A 10,875-nucleotide genomic window follows, 5' to 3' on the forward strand; every position below is an offset into this window, starting at 1 on the left:
GATTTGGGATTGAAAGCTTATTGGGCAGCTTGATGAGTTCTTCGATGAGATTGTTGATGGAAGGAAGAAGCTTTCTTGCGGGAACGATGGAAGAAAAATGAAAACAAATTTGGGCAACCATATTTAGAACCGGGTCTCAAAAATGAGTTTTTATTTATTTATTATTATTATTATTTTTTATTGTTAAAACGGGTCATAAGATGGGTCACTTTCACTTAAAAATTAAAACCATGCCTTCTAATCTGAGCCGTTTATTAAGAATACGCCATGTGTCAAGTTGTGGTGCCGCATTGCTGTGCACAACAATGGATTTTTTTCCAACTTGTAAGGTCTATCATCACAAGTATCCAAATCCATTCGTTTTCTGTTAATGGTGGCTGTTGTGAATAAATCACCCTAGACCCGGGTCATGTCAGCTCAGTCGGGATCGACCAATGGTTCAAACCAAAGAAGGGGTCAACTCGAAAGCCACACAAGGATCTAATCCTGGCCATCAGATTTAAAGTGCTCAATCGACAAGCAAGAGAAGCTCAAGTCAACAAAAGAAAACTGTAAATAGGGTTGTGGAATTCACAGAACGTAAGACATTCGAACTCACTCAATCAAACCTGCACTTTTCCCACCTTTAGATATTCAAACACTTCAGAAGCTCCAAGGAGCTTTGCAACCCTAACTTTCCATCATTTACTGACTTGACCGTTGGAGACAGAGCGTCAATCCAGCTGATCGGCTTTGTTTATAACAGCCCTTCTTCTACCTTGCAGGAGAGTGTGAGTTCAAGTTTGGATTGAGCCAGATCTGATAAAGTTTGGTGTGACATTTGCTGTTCACAGACCCCGGTGAAATCAACACCAACATTTGGCTTAGTCTGTGGGGAACACTTTCAGAACAAAGGCTATGGCTCAATCGCTTGAGCGAGAGGAGGTGATGCCGGTGAATGAGACGACAAAAACTAGTCAAAGTTGATTTAGAGGGAAAAATCCAAAGAGAAAAACGAGAAGACAAGCAACACTACCAGCAGCTCCGGCGATGCTTACTCGTTAGAAACGAAAAATTGTTGAAGATCATTCACCTCATCCCCTTGGAGTTATAATAGACATGAAAAATAGCTTGCAGAAGCACCTGCTAAAACTTCGCAACCTGGATTTGATCCAAATCAAATCTGAGCTCAAATGGAGAATATGCAGCGTCATATTTTAGATACACAAAATCTAATGAGGTCATATATTTGGTAAATCGGAATTCCAAAAACAACGAGAATTCTAGTTTTAGCAGATATCATAACTCCTCTTTCTTGAGTTGATACGGCCTTTGACCATTCTCGGAAGCAAGAGTTGAGGCAAAGTCAGAAGAAGTCAGATCTCAATAAGAAGGCTACGGAGACACTACAAAAAAATTTGGTTTTCATGGCGGTTTTTTAAACCGCCATAAATCCGACGCGGAATGCACCGCAGCCATTTAATACCGGCGGTTTTAGGTACCACGCGTGTAACACGCAATTAGTGGCGGTAAGGCCACAAACCGCCACTAAATGGCTATATTTAGTGACGAGCATATAAAAACAGCCACCATTAAGACGTTTTTAGTGACACAAATTAGGTCCTATTTAGTGGCGGTTTTTATAAAAACCGCCACTAATTGGGTTTAAATTCTTGTTGTTATCCCCTTGTAATTTCCTGTTCATTATTAGTGGCGGTTTTTTGTTTACTGCCACCAGTTACATTAAATTTTTTTTTTTAAAACAATTCCCCTATATTTGCTATTATTACATTTATTCCTAAAAAACAATACAAAGAAAATTCAAGAAAGCTAACAGTATTCAAAGAACACAATTTAAAAAAAATAAATACAATATATATTAATCAAGTCAACTTGTATACAAATATACAAAACTTCTTAATGTTACATTGTTAATCTAATCACCAATAAGAGAAAAAGAAGAAAAACGACACAAATTGTAATATGAGAGATGTTAAGGGACAATGCGAGGTGAAGGGAATGCTTAATGGCTTTGAACTCCAATGCATAGGCAGAGTAACCGTGGCTAGCCACTGACTTTGCCACCACGAACTGGCCTCCTAGATCCCAATGATGCTACCATGCCTCCAGCTTTAGAAGATGCATCCCAAGTGGCATCAGAATAAATCTAAAAGCATATGACCAACTGCTCGAGCGATGTTGTTGCATAGATGATTGCACTTGAGGCTGAATATCTACTTGAATCCCAAGTGAATGAGTCGGTGGCTGAATGTCTACTTGAGGCTGTTGTTGCATAGATGATTGCACTTGAATGTCATGAAAGAGCTTTGTCAAAAAAGACATGGAATTAGAAAGATTGGGGTAATTGTGAAAAGAGTTAGGCCTTGAGAAAGAAGTTGCACGAGAGCTGGTCCATGATGGTGGCAGTTTCTTCCGGTAATGGAGCCTGAAAATCTTATAAATTAATTAACTTTTCAAGTTATAATGGAAGACAAACAAATAATGCCTTCAAACATAAAAAAAGAGTGTAAAATAGCACCTCGGAAAGCAGGACCCTTCTGGCGTGTCAAGCACGTCGTTGTTGTATTCGTCATAAATGGACAAGGACAAGATAATATAACGTAACCCCAAGCAAATAGAGGACTCCTACATTTCAAAACCCAAAGCAACAAAACAATAAGCATGTAGTCAATTGACATTAAAACTATAAACAGGAAGCCATTTGAGCATAAGAATATGACCTGGTAAGTAACAACAGCTGCATAAGCACCTAAAAAGACACTTGATATCATTGAACCGAGAACAGCTCCAATAACTGCCAATGGCCATAGTAGGATGGCAAGACCTGCAAATGGCACACATATTGTCTCCAAGAAAGGCCCTTCCCGCCCTATAAGATCATGAAACAGTCGGTGCCATCCTTTGAAAAGCATGTAAGGGCTTTTGTACAGGGCAACAAGTGAAACCACTGGCAAGTCAATGATAACTCCAAGAAGTCCAGCCAATAAAGTACCTGGAATATGGAGAAATCTGCATAACATTTTGGCAAATTCTGTAAGACTATCTTGTCTTCTTTGGTTATTAAATAACTTGGGTTAATAGGAGATCCCAAAGATAATATCATTAACATAAAAACGTATAACTATATGTCCAATTACACTGGAGTGTCTTGCCCATGAAAACTTGTTACTTCAAATAGAAAGCTCAACATGTTATTGAGTCACACCATGATAACAATGACCAGTAGGACAACTAAACAATGATGCCTACTTCTGCACGTTTCTTTCGTCCCTCAGTTCAAATTTACCGGACGTTCCTTTCATCCCTTAGGTTAAAAACTGAAATCATCTCAATCATGTTGGTTTTGAACATTGTTATCATGGTTAATCATCAACTTAAGAACAATGTTGGTGAAACTACCACCTGCCACAGGGAATTTTAAGAAGCTTTCCTGATAAATATAATGAATTGTGATATCAATCATTCAGTTTAATCAACAGGCTCAAGCCTGGTCGAGGATGTAATCTACAGTTCGAGCGATTTGCATAGCCTTTTCCTTCCGATATGAAATTTAAGTCAGAAAAGTCTGATGCAAATTGACATGTTATAATATAGCTGTATAAAGTACATCCACAAACCGAAATGCCAAAGTGGATGACCTCAATTTTCATGTCAAGCAATGCACATATAGCAATGACAAAGATTTACTTAGGGCAAGCAACTTCATAAGACAATGGAATTTGTTATGGAATAGATTAGGCAGTATCAAAAAGGGGGAAAAAACAAAGATGAAACCTGATCTGATATGGTTTTCCATTTGGGGGCTCTTTAAGGCGAAGACCATCCATAATGGAGAAATAGGAGTGATAACATACATCAGTAAAGTCTTTGACCATGGTAAAGCTTTTCTGTACAGAGCTCCAAGTTGCATTCTATAAGGTCAACCAAAAGGAAATTTCTATGAGGAAACAAAATCCAAAACTTAAAAAACTAAGAAAGTAATAATTGCTAAAACCCTTAATTGAATATAGAACTATGGCTTACAATGATACAGTGGAAACAATCATCAGTATTTCCTTCTCCGACAGCTTCGAAGGTGGCAGCAAGGGGTACAAGAAACCCGTACCCTGCACCAACCAGAATACTTCCAGCAATGCCAACCACCGGCCACAAGATTAGGAGAATAGGAATGCATATATATCCACAGGCCAAGCTTCAGAACTGGCCCCAATAGTTTGGCTCTGTCTTGGATAATAATGATCATAGGAACAACATCACTATAGTGTAGAGAAAACTAAAAAAGGACAAGGGAAGAGAAAAAAAAATCAACATCCAGGAAAGTGAGCTAAGAGTCTTTATGTTCTTGAGATCTCAGCTTATGGCTGTTAGAAACCTAGTTTCTGAACCATGCTTATATTTTTAACTTTGAACAAATCCCACCTCTACGTAATTGGTGTGAGTAGTGTACTTGAGATTTCAACTTGCTGGTGGAAGGATTAGAGTATTCTCCCTAAATTCCTCATTTAATCACTTTCTTCTTAAAATAAAACTAAACTAGAATTAGGGAAGCCCATTCTGCTATGTTGGGCGACTTCACAATTTAATATAAGGTTAAATAAGTGTCTGTGCTAATGTAATTGTGGGCCCTTGGAACTTCCATATCCCTCAATTAGTGAGAAGCCATAAATATTCAAATGGGGTGGGTCTATCATTGGTTAAGTTGAGCTGCCAGAAACCACCCATCACCACCTCCACTAATATTGTTGATTTGGATTGATTAGGGTTCTAGGGTTCATTGGATTTCTCTATTGGCCTTGCAAAAACCTTAATTTCTACTAGAAACATATATTCTGCATTATCCTCTAATCATAACAAAAATAAAAAACTACTGGCATTTGCACATGAGGTTGTACAAAGATAAAAATTGTAAGTATGGGGGATGATGGTGCTGTACCATGAGATAACCTAATGTTGATTTGGACAATTAGGAAGGAGTGTGCCTGTGGAAATACAAAAACAGGACTTGATGCGAGTTCTTGGATTGGAAATGAAATCGCTGACTACTAGCTTTTCTCAACTAAAAATGAAGTGCTGCTGAGATGAAAAACTATATTTTTTTTGAACAATGTCAAACTCTTTCTATCTAGCAATAGATCCGTGGTCCTTATTATTGTCTTCACAAGTGTTTGTATTCACTTGGAACTTATCTTGTACTCTCCAATCACACACTCACATCACAATTGCAGTTTTGTTAGAATGAAACTCTATAAAAGGAAATGTTAGAGAACTACCACAGGAAATAATTTACTCATGATCTACTTTGATTGATTTAAGTATCCTTTTGTTCCTGAGATCATGGCTGCTCCATCACCTGTGGGTGTCCTCACTCCTACCTTCGCAGCGTATAATGAAATGACTGATCCAATGACACATATCAATCATTTCAACTCCATCATGACAATGTGTGGAGGAGGAGATGTCATCAAGGGCATGTGCTTCCCAGTGTCCTTGACAGGCCCAACAACTACTTGGTATTCTCGCTTGCCTAGGCACTCCATCCACAACTTCACTGAATTGGGATATGCATTTGTTGCTCATTTTAAGAGTGGAATCAAGAAAGACAAGACAGAGGACAACCTTTTGGCGTTGAAGCAAGGCCATTCCGAGTCAATCCCAAACTTTACAGCTAATTTCAACAGCATCTCAATCTTGATTGAGAATTTGGATGATAAGGTGGTCTTCGCTGCATTCAAAAGAGCAGTCACCAATAAGAAGCTGGTAACATCTATCGTGGAAAGGAAACCTAAGACCCTTGCTGAACTATTAGATCTAGGGTCTGAAATGGCTACCACGGAGGAAGTCCTAGAGGCAAACCAAAGTGATTATGCTCCTTTCCCATTTCTTGTTTGTTAATTTCTTCAACTCTCTCTTCAACCAATGAATATCAAAATGCGTTGGGCATTTTATAACTGATAAGAAGTAATTTGATTGCAAAATTTTCGGTTGTGTGTTTATTTTCTAAGATTTCAATGTAATAAATACACAAAAGTTAGAGAATATACAAGGAAATAAATCTTGCTTAAACATATGATAGAAAAGGTGTGAAATGAGCAAAATCCACTATCCAACAAGTAGAGGATCCAGGCTCTCTGAAGCAAAGGCATCTAACCTCCTACCTCCTGCATGCGTCATACAACACACATGAATTTATTGTTTCATTCAATGGACAACAAGTAGAGAAAATATTTCAAAAATCTGCACTTTTCAATTTTCAAGTCTTATGTGAATTTCTTACCAAAAAAGAAAAGTAATATGTGATTTGATTTGATTTGATTTATTAACAAATTTCCACCATATAGTTTGTAGTTCCCAATTTTGTTCCACAAGTCCTTTCCAATTTTCAAAGTAATATGTGACTCTCTTACTAAAATAATAATATGTGATTTGATGAATAAATTTTACTTTTTTTTTGAATAGACGATTTTTTATGTAATGGTTCATCAAGGTAAGAATCGAATTCTTGACCTCTTTACTAAGAGGTGGTGTTGGTATTACCAACTGAACTGCCCTTCCTAATATCTACTCAGGGGTGCCAATAGAACCTTTTTGACTCAGAATGGCTCAAATCCACCCTGAGCCCTTGCCCTAATCCCAATCCTATTTTTTCAATCAGAAGGGCAGGTTTGGGTTATGAATAATAAAATCCTGACAGGGTCAAGTCAACTCCAGGTTTAGCCCTCAAGCCAACCTAGCTCATCCCAATCCAGCTCTGTGTTAGTTTTATTTAGTCAAAGTTATATTTAAAATTTAAAATATTTTCATAAATCTCAATTTTCATATATGAATACACTTGTTCTTTTACCCAAAAAATATATACTTTTTCTCATTATCATTATCTTTTTGCATAATCTCCTTTTTTTTCTTTCTTTTTTTTTGTACAATAACGGGTCAGTGACTCAAAAAACACTGAAAAGGAACTAGCTCAAAGAGGCCACAAGATCTGCCTTTAGGATCTCCTCCAAATCTAGAAGAGAATCCTAAAAGAACTTTCATGATGATGACAGATCTAGCACCACCCTAGTCATCCAATTGGCAAAAAGGTTAGCAGCACGTCCGACATGACCAAAACTAAAATGACTCCCTTCCTCAAAAACCTTATTTATCTCCTCCACATATCTTCCCATCTGCCCCAGCTGCTCCAAACAACCACTATCTTACAATCTCATATTTCCATATCAAAATTATATCTTTTACCAATTAATAACTTTCTTTTTTTGTAATGGACAATTTTATATATTTGGGATAGGGGTATTACGTAATAGGTAAGGCTATGTCCCTTGAGAAGATTCAAACTCTAATCTTCTACTTGGAGTTGTTGGTATTTTACCAACTGAGTTGGCCCCTTGTGTAACAACCCCCGTAATTCTAACCCGGAATCGGTATTGTAGGTCTGATAACCCGAAGATAAAGCCGGAATAAGTAGTGGAGTATCCGGATTGAAGTCCATGATCCATATCCTGAGTCCATGGATTTGGATTCTCTTGATGAAGAAACTGCCTTGCTGGGAAAGTGGATTTCCAATCAGAGTCAAGAGGTATTTGAAGATGTCCAGATTGAAGATAAGACTTCCCCCACAAGTTGTTTAGGGTTAGGTTTGAGTTGGGAATCAACCCCTTGAGCAAAGCACCCAAGTACTGAAAAGTACTAGGGGGCGGTTGTTTAAGGCAGTTGATTGGCCAATCAACCGCCCCAAGCGACCGCCATGGTCTGCTTGCATGGTTTTGCCCTAATTTGCCCCATGTTCCCTATATATAGAAAATCCCGACCTTTTTACTCATTATTTTACTCGAGATTGTTGCTGTAAACTGTTAGGAGGCAAAGAACACTTGTTGGTAGGTGAGAGAAGTGTGGATTGTGAAATAGAGTTAATCCTCTATTTGTTTTGTGAATTCTGAAGAGGTAACTGATCTTCACTCACTCCATTTTCTTCCCTCATCTTTTGGCATGGTTTAGATCTATGCCTGTTTTGTTGGTAGTAACTAAATTGTATTGGTTCTATTCTCTATCAATGATTTTGAGAAGATCTTGTCTGAAAACAGATCATTGCATTTGAATAAAGGATGGATCTAATCAAAGGAGATGAATTGAATTATGAATCTTTAGAATTTTAGGTTTTTGTTTCGCACCTTTGTTATAGACTTCTTAAGAACAAAATTCGGACTAAAATCGTCCCCAAATTGGACTAAAATTGGATGATTAAAAGTCAGAATTTCGGACTTGCAGATGAGTTGGGTCACAGTAGCCCTGTGAAGTTTGTCTTTGTTCTGATTTGACTCATGTCTTCTATATATTCTAGCAACTTTATGTTTAGGTGTTCTTTGAGTTTGCTAAAAGTGTTGTGGGTGAAGTTTAATTGCATTCTAGTAAGCTTTTACATATTTATAGGTAAGGACACACTTTCTTATTTATATGTAATGACAATGGTATATTTCTTACACTCTCCATTGTTCATGTAGCTTGTTGTAGTTGTAAGAGTCATTGAATTAATGTTGAATGTATGTTGTATGTGACGTTTTGATTACAATCTGATATAGACTAAATGATTATGATTTAATGATGGATGATGTGATGGAAGGGTATCCATTGCTTGGGATATCAGAGGGTTGTGGTTGGGACATGTTTTCAAAATTAAAAGTAACCGCAAGCGCACGGTATCTTGTAGCTAACGGGTTGATCTCAAGGAGATATGCCACTTATAATTCAACTTCTTAATAGTAATGCGAGAGTGGAATGATTCAATTTTTGTTAACTAATTAACTAAACTAAACGATCCTAATCTATACGTCTAATGCAATCGAATTGAAATGAAAAATAAATTAAACACAATCAATGCATAAATAAAAGACAGGAAAAAAATGCGAACAATAAAAATAAAAAGGAAAAGGGAAGTGATCCGAGGGTTAGCTTTGGATCGAGGGAAGGGGAGTATAATAATAATGACTTTGACCGTGGACCCTTTGCTGTAGCCTACAGTCCACCGATCGGGAGAATGGATATTAAAGAAAAAAATTGTGCAGAAAGTAAATAACAAAGCAACAAACAAAGCAATAAAAGGAAAAGGAAGCCTTAACCAAAGAGAGGCACGACTGTAGGCATCTCTGATCAAGGATCCAGGGGATGGGAGAACAATAAATAAATGTTGAAAGTAAATTGTAGAAAGTAAATAACAGAAAGTAAATTGCTGAAAGTAAATAAGAAGCCTTAACCAAAGAGAGGCACGACTGTAGGCATCTCTGATCAAGGATCCAGGGGATGGGAGAACAATAAGTAAATGCTGAAAGTAAATCTTAAATTAAGAATATGGAGGGGCAGATAGAAGCGGGAATGGAGGGAGGAGAGAAGATTAATAAAGAAGGTTACTTACTTGCGAATTGAACAAACGATTCGAATCTCAACCAACCCTAACAACTAGATCTAGATCTAGAATGATCTAAATCTGCAATTGCTAGACCCAGAGAAAAATGAATCTAAAAACTTGAAACTTGAAACTTGAACTTGAAACATGAACTTGAATTGCATTACATAAAAAAAATTAAACCTAAACATTCAATCTAGAAATTTAAATCTCACAAATGCAAGCAAAGAAAACTAGAGAAAGCATAAATAAACTGAAGAGAGAAGAAAGAATGCTTCTAATAAGCTCTAGAACATGTTCTCCTTTGATGGAGTATGCTCTCCTTTTATAGAGTTTACATGAGATATGAAGCACGGCTGAATTTGAATAAAACTCAGGGTTTCTATCTGACTCAGCCAATTAGGTTTTTGACGTACTAATTGAGCTGACTTAGAGAGATCAGATGCATAATTCCACCGTTGGATTTGAGTTTTAAGTAGTCTTGAAGCTTTCCTCCGAAAATCAGCACGATCGGACATCGGATGACCGTTCGATGAAGGGTTTGATCGAAACTGGACAGAGGCATTCAAAAACGGGATTTTTCCTCTTTTCTTTCTGAATATAATTCTTTTTCCTCTTTTTTTTTTTTTTTTCTTTAATTAAATCCAAGATAGGAAATAAGATATTGAGGTATGCAAGGACTCTTTTCCATTTGGACTCTCTCAATAATATCTCTGTAGATTTGATTTAAAATCTCAGCCGTAGATCAAATTTGCCTTCTTTATCTCTTCAATATTTCGGAGTTGGCCCATAATCACACATCTCTAGCCCATCATGCTCCAGATCAGGCCCATTTTCGCATTTGAGAATTTGAATGGACTTCTTGACGTGTAAAATAGCATGATTCAAGCCCAAAACTCCAAATATTTGCATAAATCTTGAAAAGTCCTAAAATCTGCAAAAACAACATAAAACCCAAGGTAACTCTAAGTGTATAAAATGCATGCTTTATGCCCTAAGATTTCACACATAAATGTGCTAATCAGGACACATGCTCACTGATGCTTCCAACACTTTCATGCCTGCTGGATGACATACCTAGGGAGTCTAGATTGCATGGCTAGGTACCCTTACATGCTATTAACCTTTTGGTAGGGGAATTGAAGTCGAATGACCCGTGATAATAGTGATGTGACTTTGCTTCATCCTACAGCGGTAACCAGTCCGTGCGAAGACTCACTAGTCCACTGTTGATCATACAATGGTAGGGTTGCATATGTTAGGGTTTGGGCTCATAGACATCCAAGGAGAGGCAGGGAGTCGTGAGGAGTCATGAGAGCATCTGCCCCAACAATATGTGGATGACCATAGGGTTAGGGAATAGAGTCCAACAGTGGTAGCTAGTTCGTGAGGGTTCTTATTCCTAGGTAGAGAACGATACGGAACCGAGTAGGTTGGTGCCATAGGAGAAGTATCTGGATTTCATGTAGTATGTTACTGTA

General features: G+C 37.5%; 1 pseudogene; it reads right to left on the reverse strand.

Moving 5' to 3' along the window:
- Positions 1-2,094: 2,094 nt before the first annotated feature.
- Positions 2,095-4,243, reverse strand: LOC149011011 (putative membrane protein At3g27390; annotated as a pseudogene).
- Between the last annotated feature and the right edge of the window lie 6,632 nt (positions 4,244-10,875).

Source organism: Hakea prostrata, chromosome 7 (genome assembly GCF_041222555.1).
Source record: "Hakea prostrata isolate BN-2017 chromosome 7, UWA_Hpros_2, whole genome shotgun sequence".
NCBI lineage: Eukaryota > Viridiplantae > Streptophyta > Magnoliopsida > Proteales > Proteaceae > Hakea > Hakea prostrata.